Raw genomic sequence first — 18,206 nt, 5'->3', positions numbered from 1 at the left:
GTCTTTTAAATACCTCCAGGGATGGGGACTCAACCACTTCCCTGGGCAGCCTGTTCCAATGTTTCACCACTCTTTCAGTAAAGACATTTTTCCTCACGTCCAATCTAAACCTCCCCTGGTGCAACTTGAGGCCATTTCCTCTCGTCCTATCGCTTGTTCCTTGGGAGAAGAATGGCCATTTTCGGAAAAATTCAACAAAGTATCAGAATCTCAAAGATACCACATTCCGGCATGAAAAAGATCAGCATGACATGCAGTGCAGGAATTGCAGATAACCCCAGTGTCATTTCTTTCATGCCAGTGGTGATGAGTTGAGACAATCTCTATCAGTCCCTGGCCAGCTGGCCAGCCAGCACTGTCATCTCTTGCCCTTCTGCTCAAAAATGTCAGTAGGTGATGCCTGAGTGTCAATGATGTCATGAAGGGAGTGAGGGAGCTTGGGAAGACAGAAGACATGGAAGGGTATTGCTCTAGAGATGAGGGACATGAGAGATAAGGTGTTATAATAGATGTGAAAAGGTAGAGAGGACTCTTAAGAGGAATTTAGTAATACTATAGTGATCGATTTGGAGTGAATTTCAGGGAATCTGAGAGTGCTACATTTCAACACGCACTGCCATGGGAGACCCAACCTCTTGCACTACTTCTCAGTTTTGACGATAACTTGAAATTTTGTACCTTTTTAAAAGCCCTAATAGAAAATGGATCAGTCTATGCTTCAAGTTGCCTTGAAAGCATCATTCTTTTTCTTGAAGAGAGGGAGTAATCAAACATACTGTTCCTGTCCTAATCCACTTTATTCCAAAGTCCTCTCATATCCTGTCACTAAGGGCCGCTAGACATCAGCATCTTATGTTCAGAAAAAGCATTCATATTACTCTGCCACAGCATAAAGTACATATCTCTACAGAAAATATTACCAGGCCATTATGTCGACACCACAAGTTCTAAGAGCAATTTTCCAAGGTTAGCAGGCTTCAGCTTCTCAAATCCATGAAACTCATAAATTTCCTGATAAAGACTATTCGGTAGTGTAATGTGTGGCTTTCAGGAAGCATTTCTTGACCTTATATTACATTTTTATATTCATTCTAACAGCTTGTCTTTTTACATGAATGAATTGTCCTAACAGTCAGGAGACAAGGCAGCTGTAAAACATTTGGTTGTCATTAATGTGTTTAGTTCTCTTTAAGAAATTCTTTACATAAGAGAATTAGGAAACTTAAGTGATCACCTGATCCACCACCACCCTCCCAAATCAAGACCATTAAACCAAAATCCTTTGTGAGAAGAAAACAGATAATTCTACAGAGGTGTGCAAGACCAGCTATAGTGTCTCTTCAGTAAATGGTGAGTTGGATATCTCTGGACTGAGGATAGCAAAACTGGATAACATTTATCACATGATTGTTTTCAGCTAACTTGCATGCATTCAAAGACTGGTCCTTTTGAGCTATGATTTTATTCCCCAGAGCATGCCCATACTCCTCCCCCTTCCAAAATCATTGGAGGATCCATCAGCCTTAAGCAATGCAGGACTCCACTGGGTTCCGTTTCAGGAGCTCTTTCCTGAAAACCTCCAAACTGTGGCACTTATTTCCACAACAATTCCATTCATCTCTGGGGTTTGGAGAAATAATAAAGTTAGAATAAAGGAATAGTTTAGGTTGAAAGGTCCCTCTGGAGGTGACCTGGTCCAACCTCCTGCTCCAAGGGGGTTGAAGCTTTGAAGTGAGAGCATGTCCTGGTTTCAGCAGGGATAGAGTTAATTTCCTTCCTAGTAGCTGGTACAGTGCTGTGTTTTGGATTTAGGATGAGAACAATGTTGATAACACACCGATGTTTTAGTTGTTGCTAGGTAATGCTTACACTAGCCAAGGACTTTTCAGCTTCCCATGCTCTACCGACTGAGCAGGCTGGAGGGGCACAAGAAGCTGGGAGGGGGCACAGCCAAACTGGCCCAAGGGACATTCCATACCATGGGACGTCATGCTCAGTACATCAACTGGGGAAAGCTGGCCGGGGGGGCCGCTGCTCGGGGACTGGCTGGGCATCGGTCGGTGGGTGGTGAGCAATTGTACTGTGCATCACTTGTTTTGTGTATTATTATTATTATCATTTTATTTCAATTATTAAACTGTTTTTATCTCAACCCACGACTTTTTCTCACTTGTGCTCTTGCAATTCTCTCCCCCACCCCACCGGGTGGGGGGGAGTGAGCGAGCGGCTGCGTGGTGCTCAGTTGCTGACTGAGATTAAACCACGACAGAGCAAAACTTAAAGCACAACGGTCTTCTCCCAGTGACCTGTTGTAGGACTGCATCTCAACTGCAAAATATACATGCTGAAGAGAGAACAATGTAGTTAAGAATTAGAATGGAGAATGTTGACAGAAATCCCTGAGCTGAGATCCTATAACTGATACTTGCATGGACTATGCTTATGTCTGTTTCCAACCCACAGGTTTTCTAGTCCTCTGTGGTTTTTGTAAAACAGTCAAAACTTTTAATCCGATTGGTCTGGTCCATACTGCCTCCCACTGCAAACAACTGGACTGTTATTTGCATGCATTTCATGCCCCACCTCTTCTTCCCACTCCATTTGGTTTTGGGGGTGGAGACCTATCACTGACTTCAATAGGAAGAGAATTCGTCTCTTAATTTAGACGAACTCATCTTTGTAATTACGTAAAACAGTCAAAACTTTTAATCCGATTGGTCTGGTCCATACTGCCTCCCACTGCAAACAACTGGACTGTTATTTGCATGCATTTCATGCCCCACCTCTTCTTCCCACTCCATTTGGTTTTGGGGGTGGAGACCTATCACTGACTTCAATAGGAAGAGAATTCGTCTCTTAATTTAGATGAACTCATCTTTGTAATTACAGGGTTTCTCATGTTACTAGAGGGGGGATATTTTGCCAGAATTAAAAGATTCTTGTCACTGCTCAAGGACAGTTTTGTTGGTGAAACTATCTGGGAAGTTACTTGTCTCTTAAAAACTGATGACAACATTTCCAAAGTTTAGCTCTTATAACAGAGGTGACTACATTGTTTGTCACAAAAGGAGAATTACATGTGTTAAATGACTAAAGGACTTCCTTATTTTTAGAAATGAATAATATTTTTAGGTGTTGCTATGGAAGCAGCTTTGAATGTGATCTGAATGGGGTAATACAGGACTTAAAATATACTTGCATAAAATTGCTTACTCACTCTTTGAGCACCCTAAAGACCTCGGGAAATTTATAAGATGACATAAATATAAGCAGAGTCATTACATAACTCTGATCAGTTGAAATAATTTCAGAAATGGATCCTGAGATTTGTAGTGATGAGGTTCACTCTTGAAACTGTAACATGCACTGTAAGCTGTAAGACATTGTTTCTGGAGGGAACTTAAATTTATTCAGTAAAAATCCTCCTGTGGAGCAAGGCATTTCCTGCAGAACAGGAGACACATTGATATTCAAATTTGTACAATTGTGGGTCCGTTTTAATCTCCTGCTCCGAAGTAAACAGCTATATAAGGTTATTTGTCCAGTCATGCTTTCTGCAAACTCCTCCTAGTTGAATGAATAAAGAGCGAGACGTCTGTCAAAAGCTTGACACCTTCAGGCAATACATATTGGGTCAAAAAGTTCCCCACCTTCTGCCAGCTTGGTGTATCTCACAACAGTAACACTTTATCTTTCTACTAAATAACAAATAATTTCTAGGTAAGTCACTACAAGTACCAGTCTGAATCTATTTCACCAGTAAATATGTAAGTATCAACAGCATATACGGAGAAATATCGTGAGGAGCTGAATGCTTGCAGCTTCCACTGAAAATAAGCTGAGGTCCATAGAAAACAAACTGGTTCATCTTTTGCCTGGGTAAAACCTACCACAAGGCCAGCTGTCCGATCAAACATTATGAAGCACTAGTTGTGGTGTTTCTCTTTTTCCCACTAACCCTCAGCCCTGGGGATGGAAGTCCACAGGCAGAAAGGTGAAAATGGAGAAGTCAGTGTATTGTTTCTTCCTGCCACCAGCTGAAATTTCCTCTTGAGAAAAGGTGCAAAAGTTGCTGAGACCTTTATACGTTTGCAAATCCCTTCGCCCTTGCTCCTGTAAGGAAATTCGGAAAGCTGCATATGGAGAAAAGTTTTAACCTCTTACGTAGACTTTTTCAAAATTTATTTCACAGGGACATAATTTGGCCCACAATTGAAGAAGGAAAAAAAAAAAAAAAAGAAGCTAATTCTCCTGTGAATTTAATCTTTTGGACTTATGAAAATCTGTGATAGTTGAATGAAAAGTTGGAGTACCCCAGTACTGATTGGCATAGGTATAAATGATTCCTGAAGGTAGAAAGTAGTGCTGAACTAAGGGATTACAGTTCCACTAAGAACACACATTAATGTGCGTTTCTTCTTTTTGATTGCACTTGACGCACTACAATCACCTTTACAGATGACAGCATCAACACCTGAGAGCTGTCAGTCAGCCCAGGATCCCATCTAGAAAAGAGAAGGGCAAGGGAATTTGTCAGTGTGTTCAGGCACAGATGAATTTCCAGCAAGCAGCTGCAGTCTCTAACTTCTAAGAAACTTTTATAATTGGAGTATTTCTAGTAAGTATTTCTAGTTCCTCAAGGTTGGCTGCAACTTTTGAGTATTTTCTTAGAACAGTGCACCTCTTCCGTTCCTGGCTGGGAACTCAATAGCAATGTGTAAAAAAAAAAACAAAACACCAAAAAAACAGCAAACCAGGAAGAGACTGCCTCTATAACTTAGTTTAAAGTGTTAAAATACTTTTTAAGCAAAGAAGCGACTGGTACTTCAGGGTAGGATGCCCCCCGATGGTCAAGATACCTAAATTTAAGACTGCAGATTAATGAACCTGAATGGAGGTGCCTCTCTGTGCATTAGGTGTTTATTCAAAGGAGGTTTAATCGACTTAACTAAGCGGAGCCTAAAGAGTATAAACTTTCCAGGGCCCAAACCTGTGAATTCAGAACCTTTCTTGAGGTCTTGGGAAAGACAGGTAAACAGCATCACTCCAGATGATTAGATCTAACAGTCAATACAGTAAATCCATTAACGATACCACAGAAGCTCTTCAGGACGTGAACTGATTCCTACTTTGTGTACGTGTGGGATCTAGTGTTTCGAGATCTTCTTCTTAGCAGGTTTTTAGATCTGATTATAAAGAACCCAAAGATAATGATAGCACTAATCCATTTACGTCCTTGTCACCAACATCCTTAAAACACTCCTGGATTATTACTGTGTCTACACCTCCATCTAAATGTTCTCCAAGCCTGACAGCATGAATGAACCTTTCAAGTATAAAAATGGAAATGACGAAACAATTTTCTCTGGAACAAGCAATATGAATTATATATATTTTTGGTCCTACTACATTGCCAAAATTAAAAGATATAATTATATTTATCGTTACCCATGAAGAGTCTGAAGTGTTTCATTGAATGATATTGACAAAATGTAGAAAACAGAAGAAGGAATAGACGAAAGGAAAAAACAAGTGAAGTATAGAAAGGAGTGACTGACAAGGTAAAACATCCTGCTTAACTAAACAACAGATGTAAGGGAATGTGAGAAAGCAGTCTAATATTTGAAGATTTTAGAATTATACAGCAAATTATGGCTAAGTAAGGAAAAAATACTGTATTGTCAGGGATGTGGATACATATATCCTAATAGACCATTCCATCTCTGAATGCTGTGTTTAGCTGTTGGCCTTCTGTGAACTCTATCCAGCTTGTCAGCATTTAATGCCTTTCACTCCACAAACTTTTAGAAGCAGGATCATGCAGACATTTATTTAAGCTTTTGTCAATAGTGCTGCAGTAGTTTATTAACAAAGCATGATTTGGGATTCAGAGCCTGGGTCATCCAAGAGTTTCAACACTGCAGTGAGTTAATCCAGCTAGTGATTTTAGGATTTTAAGAGCAGGTTATGCAAATCTGCCAGGAATGGCTTCAGTTGCTGTTCCTGCCTGATGAGAAGGGACAAAGAAAGCAACTTCTTGTGGTCCTCCTAGTCTTACTTACTATGTGGAAGGAAAAAATAAAATAACAATTTTGGTTTGCTGCAGACAGATGTTTTCCTCTTTCCCATTTAAAATAGTTTTATCTCCATTAAGGCTGGGGTTTTTTTGCATTTGAATGCATTAAGAACCAACATGAAATCCACACAAAATCCTCTTTATACATCTACTCATATACTTGAAATCATCTTTAAGTAACAAATCCCTGCTGTTAACTTACTCAAAAATGAAGCCCCTTATTCAGTGATTTTGAAATTCAGCATACCTTGATTCACTATCGTTCATGTCCCCCACACCTACAGAACAACTATTATGTGCTCCCTGCTGGAGAAATTGGAGGGAAAAGACCTAAACAGCCCATACTAATTCAGTGCTTCTCCTCTTGACTCCAGTTTGCTTGGGGCATAATAACGATGAATGCAAAAAAATTTTAGAATAAAAATTATTCAGAGTGAAAAAAAAGGAAAAAAAATGCAATCCAACTTCCAGAATTATTCTTTGTACCAGTGCTGTACCCTATTTGTGTAAATTCAGTGAAGATTTTTTTTCTTTTTTCAGACTGGACGTATTGATTGCTTCGTTCTTCATCACAATATCTCTTTATTCAAGGACTGAAACAAAACAAATAGACCTATCTGTTCTCACTTTATACCCTTTTGTTAATTTGGTCTTTTTTAATTACATTTGCAGTTTAAAACAGAAAGGGGGAGCAAAAATCTGAAGATAAAAACAAACATTAATAAGGGTAGTAAAAAAAAAAAAACAAACCCAAAAACATTTGAATAAGAACCTGATGCAAAACAGGAATAAAGCGAAGTTTTTTTCACCAGCCAAGGAAAAAACAGGTGAGCATTTAAGGGGTCTTGTAGTATTCAAGAGAAAACTGACTTCCAAACCTTCCTGTCTTCCATCTCCACACATATTACAGCTCCCTTGCAACTAGGTAAATTCAAGAATAATAAGCTCAAATCCTATGTTTGCTTCAAATTTGGACATCATTTTGGCCTATGTTAGTGGCCTGATAGGAGAAAGCTATCCATGACCACTTCTTCACCTCCCCTTTACCAGCACTTGTGTTTCTGCAGCCAGAGGAATTGGTTCAGCTGAAAGAAACACACGAAGTTAATCAGGTTCCAGCTGATAAATTCTCTAATCTGTTTCTTTGTGCAACCACGTGAATGCTAGAATAGCACAAAAGCTCCGTGCAGAGCACCAGCTTGGGCTGGGTTGAAGTGGAGGTACACCTACAGCTTGAGAATTGCATTTGTCTGTTTTGGAGAAATACTGTTACATCTCATGGTTTAATATCTGCAAAGGATATTAAATGGTAGGTGTTGCAGAAGAACAAGTTAAAAATGACTACTCATTTTTGGCTTCTTTTCCCTCTTCCCTTATTCCCTGCACAGCATATATTATATGACTGTCCCGTAAGGTGTACACGTATTATTTCTGACCTGAAATCTTCAAGATAATGTCCTGCCCAGTGCTCAGTATATTTCCAGCACCATACACAATGAGAGGTTAGGTGTTTTCATAGGTGACAAAGTATTCAGTAGCTGTCAATTGCTTAATATAAAGTCTCCTTGATGTCAGTGAATTTATCACTTATGATCTAGAAAATTTCATTCAGTATGACCAGGATCATTACAGAAGTGATGAACCTATTCCAAGTTAAAAAAACAAAACAAACCAAACCAAAACAATGAGAAAATGTAGAGAAAATTGTTTTTGGTTTTGTGTTTAATTGATTTCACAAAGGTTTTACCTGTGTGCCTCAACCCCTCCTTTTCCCTGCTTTCATATTTTTCTACAAAATATGTCTTCAATTTTTCACCTCACACTTTCTGAACTCCCTCCCATCAAAACTTTTCCTCCCTTCCTCTTTCTTCAGCCAAAAACCCCAAACTGGTCATTCATGCTCTTCCTACTAGTCTTTTTCTCTGTTTATTCTATGATCCCAGCTTTGACTTTAAACTGCAACTGTACTTTTGTTTTCTCCTGAACAGTGCAAGAATTCTCTCCTTTATTAAATTATTTTTTTATTAAAAAGTAATTAAAAAAACAACCATAAATAAAAGTAAAACAGTCCATAGTATCCAATTTCATTTCCAACTACTATTGTGTCCCTTTTTCATTGTCTGCAGCTGCCCCCTGGAGTTCCTCTCCCATAATTCCATTTTAGCCTCTCACCTCTGTTTTTCCTTCCATGCTCATTTCTTACACCACTCTCACCACCACCTCTCATGTCTCCCTAACCAAAAATCAGAATACGCATATTCTGCCCTCTCTCTTGACCTGTTACCCATATGCTCCAGAGCTGCTCAGGCACTTTTTCTTCAAGTTTTCCCTCCCTAAGATCCATGACCTTTTCTTTTCCCATCCTTCTCTAGTTTCTCTGGGCACCTCTCATATCTTTCAGAGAATCTTCATTCACTCTTTCTCTACCTTTTTGTGATGGTTATACCCTCATTTTACCAGGTCACCCAGGGAGAACTCTACAGGCTGGATACCTGTATCCTAGATGTCAATGGAGTCAGATTAATCAAATCCTTTCTACGTTCTCTGTTTTCCAAGGAAATCTTGCCTGATGCTTCAAACCCAAGAGGGCTGTAGCGGAGTTCTTCGTCTTTTCACTAATTCATCACACTATTTCCTTTGTCATCCACTAAATAAGTATAACTATCACACTGATCCATCAATCCATTGAACTAGGAGTCTCCATCAACATAGGAATACTTCATATCTAAATCTTTCTGATCATCTTTGAAGGTGTTATCTTCTATGTATACAAGAAATTCTTACTCAAGTTCTCAACTTCTCACAGCCTGATTTCCACTGTATCTTTTTCTTTGTTGTTGATACTGCTTTAAACCCCAGCAGAGGCTGTTTTCTCCCTCTGCTACATCATCCCACTGCCTCCCATTTCCTCTCACCTGAGGTTTGTTTCTAATGTTTTTTATCAAGCTCACCCATCCTCTTCCATTGACTAACAAGCTGTTAACTCTAACCTAAATTAGCTAGGTCACCCTCAATGACCCTATTATTTAATTGCCAAAGACTTATTTACTTTGCTTGTTCTGCCTGTCTCAGGTGAGATGGGCTTCCCATTAATAATAGCAAAGATATCTTGTTGGTCACCTTTACATTTCTCTTTACATCTTTTCTTTACCACACACCTCAACCAGTCAGTGGGTTCTGTGCTCATAACACTGCCCATTGTGGTGACCAATGTTACATCATCGATTCCTTCTACTCTCTGTTTATCCATCTACATCCAGCTTTATTTTCACGTCATGTCTTACATGTTGTTGAATGTTCGTTCAGTAAGAGATATTTTCTCCTATATTTTCCACTTTAGAGTTCCCTGTGTTTTTCCAATATGCCACAGGATTCAGCAAAATCACCAAAATCATATGCATAACTGAGCTTTTGTTTCTTGTCCAGTAACACAGAATCAAACACAAGTGAGTAAAAACTTTGCCTTTCTTTTTCCACTAATAAAAAACAGCAAAAAAAAGAGTAATGCATTTTGTGCAGATTTTAGAAAATAATGGTGCTTCATCCATATTTCCAGAGTAAGATCAGATTGTACTTTTGATGGACTTTAGAAATGAAGCTTTACCTCTTTCCCTTCATTTCATTTCACTTCTCAGTCTTACTCTCAGCAATTTATATAGAAATGCTTGCCACACTGCTGCGGAGCGAGGGTATGCCTAGGGACATGATTAGGGCAGGCCGTGTCAACCCATTTATCGTTTCACCGTCAAGATCTCTCTTTCAGAGGAAAACCTGTTACTTAATTTTTCACGTTAACTGAGTTGCTAAAGAAGAAGGAAGAAATAATTCTACGCTTGGAGCTGTTCAGTGATTCTGGAGCTTCCAGAACAGAATTAGAAGGTGTCAGATCCATCATTTTCTCCTAAAATTACTATGCAATTTTTAACTTTTTCTTTCTAGTTTGGCCTGTTAGAAATGTCTTGGCTTCTTTGTAGCTACGAGCCGTTAATAAGGCTGTTCAGCTGCTAAATGGTTGTTCATCCTATACTGCTCTATCAATGATGTTTCCTAGATACCTCCTGATTGCTCAAGTATTCACAGTTACCGAATAGCTAAAAATAGCTTAGATGCCTGCTGAAACTTCCTTTTATCTGCATACTTGTTTTCTTGCCTCTCTGTCCAAGAACTGATATTACAGATATTTCTTTTTCCTTCCCTCATCTACTTCCAAGAGGCATATTTTCTAAATTATAGCTATCCAAGTATTTTATAGTCTGGATCCTTTTTTTGGGTTAGAAACTCCTAGATCACAGAGCCCCTAGATCGCAGGGGCTCATCAAAAGCACTAACATTTGTGACACTTTATTGCAATAGCATAAAGTTTCCTTATTGTCAGATATTTTGAAGCTATTGCATTCAACTGCAGTTTTCTGACATCAGTGCATTAGTAGCACAGAATTTTACGTACCATCTCTGACATTAGCCACCATTTGAAAATCTGGCTGGATCAATTTGCAAATCTAAAAGACCACTTGTGACTCTGACAAAGATAATATGAATACTGTGCTTGAAAACATGTCCTGTTTTTTCCTTGTATTATTTTTTTTAAGGATCCTTTAATAAAAAAGGTATTTACCACTCCCCAGAAACTCTTCCTCACTCCATACTACTGAAGTAGTTTAATGCACTTGTGAAAATACTGACCCAAAGCTGACAAAAATCGACATAAATACTACAGTAGGTTTTGGATCAAGCCCCTTCTTTCAGTATTGGCTAAACTTATTCTATAATCAATGTGCAAAAAGCACAAAGGCAAACATGTATAGATGCTGAATAAAACTGGATCTGGTACTGTGAGTCAGATGATGCAGGAATAGAAGGTAATTTTCTTTACTCAATTACTTCCAAGTAGCAATAATTATTAGGAATCTACCCAGTTACAGAGTATCAGTGCTGCATGAAAAAACCTCAGGTCATCACATCTAATGCGGCTGTTGGCGGGAAGTCATGCTGCATTGCTACTACCTATTTCTGTCTGGTGGCACAAAATGTGTTTTGACATGAGCCTCTTGCCCGTGCAAAGCTGGCTGTGTTATTATTCAATGCAAGTCCGTGCTAGACAAGTAATGCACACCCTGCTAGCAGCAGCAAGGGGCCAGAGGAAGCTCTGTGTCAGTGTATTGCAAACATTAGCTCTGGAACACACAAGTTTCATTTCCAATTAATTTGTGGTCACCAGATGGTGAACCATCACTTTTGTCAATCTGCACAATGACAGTGGCATTGCTGTTGACTGCCTGTCCTTCAGATACTTTGCAGAGACAGTCCTTTAAATGCTGTTCATGTTATCTTTTGTCATATTGAAGTTTTCAGCAGTATGGTTTTACTCTCTAAATTCCATTTGTTTTCTTGAAATTCCTCTTTGCTGCTGTTTATTTTAATCTTGGCTTTTACGAGCTGCTCATCCTGAATATCATTGCTATGCATGAGTTTAAAGCCAAAGAAAAAAAAGCAGGTTTATTTATTGGAACTATTCACATCTGCAAAACAGGAAAACTTTCTGCTTTGTTCCCAGGGGCAATATAAGCTTTCAGAGAAGGTAACAATAATAGGAGAAAAGATATAAATTAGCTATGCTTCTAAACGTACTTGGACAAATAACAAATGTAAAATATCTGACTATAACAAAAAGCAGTTTTAATTCCGTTCTATAAAAATGCACTTATTTGCAAAAGGGTGTCAGTCAATGAGTTTTTTTTGTGAAATGTAGTGAGTTCTGAGTTACTCCCTACTTCCCACTGGGTAGTAATACTGACCTGAAATCCCTCTTCCATTTTCAGCTGACTACCAGATCTGCTCAGGAAATAGAGGGTATTTTACCCTTGAACATGTAGATCTCATAGTGAAAAGGGGGCAAAAATCTTTAAATGGGCCCAGTATCAAAATCTTTCTTCTAGAGGATTCCCCTGTGAGTACTCACGAGTTGCTGATTCATGTCGCAATAAAAAGGACAGGAATGGCAGCCTCTGAGAAACTCCTAAGAAATCCTTAATCTCAAAACAGATATTTCTGATCCTAAAAATATATCTTCCTCAAACAATATGGAAAATTGGAAGAGGAAAGTGATTATTTTTCAGTGAGCTTACACTCTCCTCCCAAATGGCTTAGTCAGTGCTGATAGTCCCACAAGGATATTTCATTCAGCCAATCTAGGTTTCGTGACCTACAAGCCTGTAAGACACTACACACCCTGATCACGTCTTCTGAGAGTGTCATTGCTCATGGGCGGCAGAGTGGAAAGGTAATGGGAAGATAAAGCCTCATTGCACCTTCCAAACTCTTCCCCGATGCCCCCAAACTCTTGGGGCATCGCTGTACTTCAACAGCAGGAAATGGCTCTGACTTGGGTGGAATTACTTCAACAGAGATTTGGACAAGGAATACTTAAATCTAAAATGATTCAGGCAATCATTTCATAAGAAAACATAAGCTCACACTAGATCTTTAAAGACTGAGAAATCAACAATATCAGCACAACCCCCCCCCCAGCTAAAGTTCTGCTTCTTCATCTTTATTCACTAGTATGCAGTAACTGAATATTTGCAGTTCTATGTGTTTAGTTCAATGAAGAAAAGAGCTCCAACTTCCACTGGATTTTTTCTTATTAATATCTATTCAAGTATAAAAATGTTATTAAATTTAAGATCTGAAGCTCAAGAACTTGTTTAAATATGGTTGGATAGTGTTCTGCATAATGGGGCTGTGATTTGGCCGTGACATACAAATATCAGTATAGTCTAAAAAGATAGATCATAATAGAAAAAGAAGGTACTTTTTTATTTCCCATATAATGCCCAGTTACACACGCATATCTTATTCACATGGCAATGAAATAGTCCATGAAATGAATGTAGAAGAATGCAGAAGTCACTTATTTCTAGAGATATAACTCCAAATTAATTTCATTTCAGGTGAAGGTGAATTTTTCACTTTTTTCCCTCTCAAAATCCCGGTTCTCGTTTGTGTGGTTCATAAAGAAGTTGCCGTAAATAAGACAACTTTGAAATTATTTTACTGATTCAAGATTGTGTCCAAAGAGTGACTGCTAGAATTTCACCATGAAGTGGGCACTGCCTGCTGAGGCGGTGGGATGAGGTGGGAAAAGCAGATCAAAGCTAAGGTTTAATTATTCTAAGGAATGCTGTTTGTGCGTATTTTCCCCTTGCCTTTGAAGAAAAGCAGCAGAGAGTGATTTTCAGGACCCTACATTTCTGCTGCTCCCGTTAGTTCAGTAGAAAAATCAGAACTTGTCATTTACCCTTTCAGCTTCTTCACAAAATTAAGGTTGCCAGAAGTCTAGATGTAATTTTAAAAGTTCTGATTTTAGTAATTTGTCCTGCTACAATGATAAAAAAATCTGGTCTGGGGGCATATACGTACATCAGCCATCGGAAGGGACCTGGGGGACTAACTATTCCAGCCTGTCTGAATTACCAACATGTGCTTCTGAATCTCCAGGAGGAGTCCTGAGACTCCTATGCTGTGGAAAATATTGATGTCTGGTGCATGTTATCTGTTAGACATCCTGTTAGGCAGAGAGGAAACCAAAGGGAAAAAAGGAAAGGAAATATAACAAAAGTTCAATGTCTACCTACAGAATTCAAATGCCCATTCCCATGGAAGACATCTGAGAGGCTGATCTGAGCAAGGAAAGCACAGCACTGCCAGAGATTTCATTCAGCTACAGTCACGGCTATTAGTGATTCTATTTTCAGAAACAACAACTTCACTCATGGTTAAAATTTATATATAAAAGTACTGGAGTGCTGGCCTAACTCTTTTTCTTATCACCACTTACAGGGGCAGACGGGAAAGATGTGTTAACATCTAGGAGAAAAGAAGCAAATTGGTTTTCGTGCATCACAAAGAGCATGAAAAAAGACAAGGACATCTTGAAAATAAATGTATGCACTTACTGGAGTAATGGATATAGGCTTTGGAGTACAAGTGCGCTTAGAAGAGAGAATTAGGTACACAAAGTTAAACGTAATATGAAATAATTTTTATTTTTTTTAAATATAAGAGACACTAAGCTATTAGAACCTGGATTCATAACCAAAAAAGTACTGCCCCTTCTTCTGCTTCTTATTCTTCCATGATGCAAATTATCTGGAGAAAAATAAAAAATAAAATCTCAATGTCTTAAATATATAGAGACAGTAGGTTGCATTTCCTTACCTGGAGCGGTGGCAGTACTAATAACTGGATGGTTCAAACTGAAGAATACAAAGGTTCAAACGCAGGCAGTTCCACACTACATTCAAGCAGGGTTTGTTTTATTTGAGGGATGGGGGGGTGTCAGTTTTATTCCTCAGAATCTCTGATTTAATCAAAACGATCAAAAAGAGAATAATTCATTATGAACAGCCTTCACCAGGAAAAATCAAGAGATGAAGGTGGGGTATATCTTAGTCAGAGTTAGCATTAGGACAAAATTACTACCTCTTAATGAAGCCCTGAATATTTATACCACCTTCTAAATGAATTAAGCCTTCTCTGTATATGGCAGAATTCACTTCCCCTAACTTTAGGGATCTGCAACAGAGTCTAGACTGTCTTACATAGAAATATGTACCTTAACTTATGATTCATCTAGCATATTTAAATATCTACCTCCGCATGAGATGAATCAGGCCATAAGTTTCAGTGACTCTGTTGACAAGGTCTGCAAAGGGAGCCTGTGTTGAATAACTCAGATGCTGACACGTATACTTAAATCACCTATCCATCCTAAGGGTTTAGAATGTGATTGTCAGCTAAGGATTATTTGCTGGATATTCTTTCGTCCTTGTGCTTTGGAAATTCTCTCCCCAACTCCATAAGGAACCTCTTTCCAGTTATTTATGAGGAAGAGACTTTGAAAGAACAGGCCAGTTGCTGCAATGCCTTGTTCCTTCAGTACGTGAGCAACAAGTTGAACATGAGCCAGCAGTGTGCCCTTGCTGCAAAGAAGGCGAATGGTATCCTGGGCTGCATTAGGTAAAGCATTGCCGTCAGGTCAAGGGACGTGATCTTTCCCCTCTGCTCAGCACTGGTGAGGTCACCTCTGGAGTACTGTGTCCAGTCCTGGGCTCACCAGTACAAGCGACACATGGACATACTGGAGAGAGTCCAGTGAAGGGTCTCAAAAGTGATTAAGGGACTGGAGTATCTCTCCTATGAGGAAAGAATGAGCACTGGGACTGTTTAGCCAAGAGAAAAGCAGCTCAGGGGGGATTTATTAATGTATCTAAATACCTAAAGGGAGGGTACAAAGAAGATGGAGCCAGGCTCTTTTCAGTGGTGCCCAGTGACAGGACCAGAGGCCATGGACACAAAATGAAACACAGGAGGTTCCCTCTGAACATCAGGAAACAATTTTATTCTGTGAGGGTGACTAAGCACTGGCACAGGTTGCCCAGGGAGGTTGTGAAGTCTCACTCTTTGAGATAGTCAAAAGCTGTCTAGACACGGTCCTGGGCAACTGGCTCTAGGTGGCCCTGCTTGAGCAGCGAGTTGGACCAGATGATCTCCAGAGGTCCCTTCCAACTTCAACCATTTTGTGATTCTGTGATAGAGGAATAATGTGAAATCAGCTAAATCCTACCCTTAATGATCAGATACCAATTTAAAACTGAATGTGTCAAGGATATGAACAAACTGACCTCGCTCAAGAACTGGAGGCAGCAGAACTGTACCGAGGTAGCCTGACTTCTGAGCCCCTCCAAAATTTGCAATCAAGGCATAATGGCAAGCAAGGGCTGAAAAAGAAGCTTGCCAGACTCAGCTTGCTCAGACTGCATCTGAGCAGATCACTCTAACCATGAGACATAACATGGAGGGTGTTGCAAAATGCCCAGGGATCATGGTGGGGGTTGCTTAAAGCTATGAGAAGTCATTAGTCATAGAAAAGGCAGTGAAGCACTTTCAGCCCAAAGGGAAGAAAAACATTCCTCAGTTCACAGCCTCAGCTTCAGCACTTTTCTTCTTAACCTTTCCTCATTACTCTGGAGTTCTCTTTCCATGGGAAAAGAAAATGAAGGAATCTCAAGGCTGTACTAAGACAGCTAGCTGTTGAAAGCACAGCCACTCTTTGATCAAGGTCCCCACCGTTGCCCCTTTTCCAGGAGCCACACAGCCTGGGCACCATACCCCGGCTATTTCTTCATGCCCGGGAGCAATACACTCATGCTTAACTTCACAGTCAAATGTCACTACTGACAAAACTCACTACATATTAAAAATTAAGATCTGGGTTTTTTTCAAAGCTGAGGGGCTGGTGTGGGCTGCTCACAGACTGGGTGGGTTCTGTTTTGTGGTTTTTTTTTTTTTTTTTTCCTCTGAAACTGTGTGTATCCTCCTGTCCTAATGTAAACAGATGTCTTCTACCATTTGGCACCACTTCTTTTTTTCCAAAGTCAAAATGAAAAAAAAAGTCACCGTAGGTCATTTTTTATTTTTAAAGGTAACCTATATTTCCAGCCCTTGTGCATAAACTGTACACCACCAGATTTTTAAATATATATTTCCCCAGACAAAGGCTAAATTCTGAGCTGGTAACACACTGTTTGCAAGACTTGTTCATATAGGTCTCAGCTAGGCAAGGCTTGATTTACCTTTTGTTTGTTGGTGTGTAGATTTAAATACATGGCAAATGAGTTACTGGAAGTACACAATGTCGTAGTCTGTTAAATGGAAATATGTCCATTGTTTTGAGGATTTTTATGCTGGTCTGAAACCTACTGAAATAAATCAAAGGGTTTCAAGCTATGTATTAGCTTTGCTTCAGGAAAAAAAAAAAACACTATAAAAAACTTTTATAAATAGGCTATTGGTTTTTCCTTCACAAGCTAGCTAACACACATAACAGGCTGCATTTGTTGTCATCTAATTACAGCACATCAGGGATAATGTAGCATTTTTGAGAACTGTTCCATAATTCTGGTCATGTCTCATAAAACTGTCTCATAAAAGCCAGAAATAATCCCCTCAAATAAATAAAAGAGAAATGACAATGTCTGAGGGGCATTAAATGAAAAAAAGAAAAAAAAAAGGGCAATAGGGATGGATAATTGATGACATTTGGAGAAATGATGGACAATATTTGTAATGCACAAAAACAGTTTTATTAGAAATAAAAGTTGTTTCAGTCGCTATTAAAATGACAAAAGAGTTTTTCTTCATCTTTACAGGACAGCTGTATACCTGAGGACCTATATCAGTGTTTCATTTCAGCCTTGCATCTCTTGATGGTGAAGATTTTGCTTCTGGCTTCTCAGCAGGCAATAGACTTGGAGAGACTTCCATGTTGTGCTGGAGCGTCAATCAAAGTACAGCCACTGGATGGGACCTGGGATTGCTCAGGGCACTGGTGTAACGCCGTGAACGCTGGCTTTGTACGTGCTACCCAGGAGGGAGCTGTGTGGAGGGGAAGCAGAATGTGACATGAACAGTGCTGCAACTGCTGCAGAGGACACGTTTAAAGCGAAGGAGACCTTCTCCACTTAATTAATCTTTGGATCTAGCCTTACAGACTCCTGCAATAAAATCAACGTAGTCTCAGTACCTCTAGAAAGGAAAATGGAAAAGAAAACAAACCGGTGGGGTTGTGTGTGTGTGTGTTTAACTAGATGCCTTCCCTCTCAGTAAGATGGGTGAGCTTGTCTGAAATCTGGTTTAATTTCAAGTTTACTCATATTAAATCACTAAGGAGGCTCAGCCAGATTTTCGCAGTCATGCCAGTGCTTAAGTGAAAAGTGAAAACTGCCAGAATACTCCTGTGTTGCTGTTTGTTTCTAATGGAGAGTGAGGAAGTACCATCTGCTTTTTACTATTTTCAGGCATTGCTCAATAGTGAAAAAGCTTTGTCAGCACACAGATCTTGAAGTATAAGGGATGAGATTCCTGGAGCTATGCCTAGGTAGTCTGCTTTCTGAAAAATCAGGGTCTTCTGCATCAAGAAGTTGAGCACATGGAGACATAAAATGGTCTGTCACAGTATTGGACCTCCTTCAAAACACACTCATCTTGGCCACTAAGTGGTGTCTGTGACAAGCCAGGAAAAAACATCGTTCCCCTGGGGGGGGGGGGGGGGGTGCCTCACATTTTTTTA

Source organism: Aptenodytes forsteri, unplaced genomic scaffold (genome assembly GCF_000699145.1).
Source record: "Aptenodytes forsteri isolate BGI_AS27 unplaced genomic scaffold, ASM69914v1 Scaffold80, whole genome shotgun sequence".
NCBI classification, from domain to species: Eukaryota; Metazoa; Chordata; class Aves; order Sphenisciformes; family Spheniscidae; genus Aptenodytes; species Aptenodytes forsteri.
The sequence above is the reverse complement of the archived record's forward strand: the minus strand, read 5'-3'. Positions refer to the sequence as shown.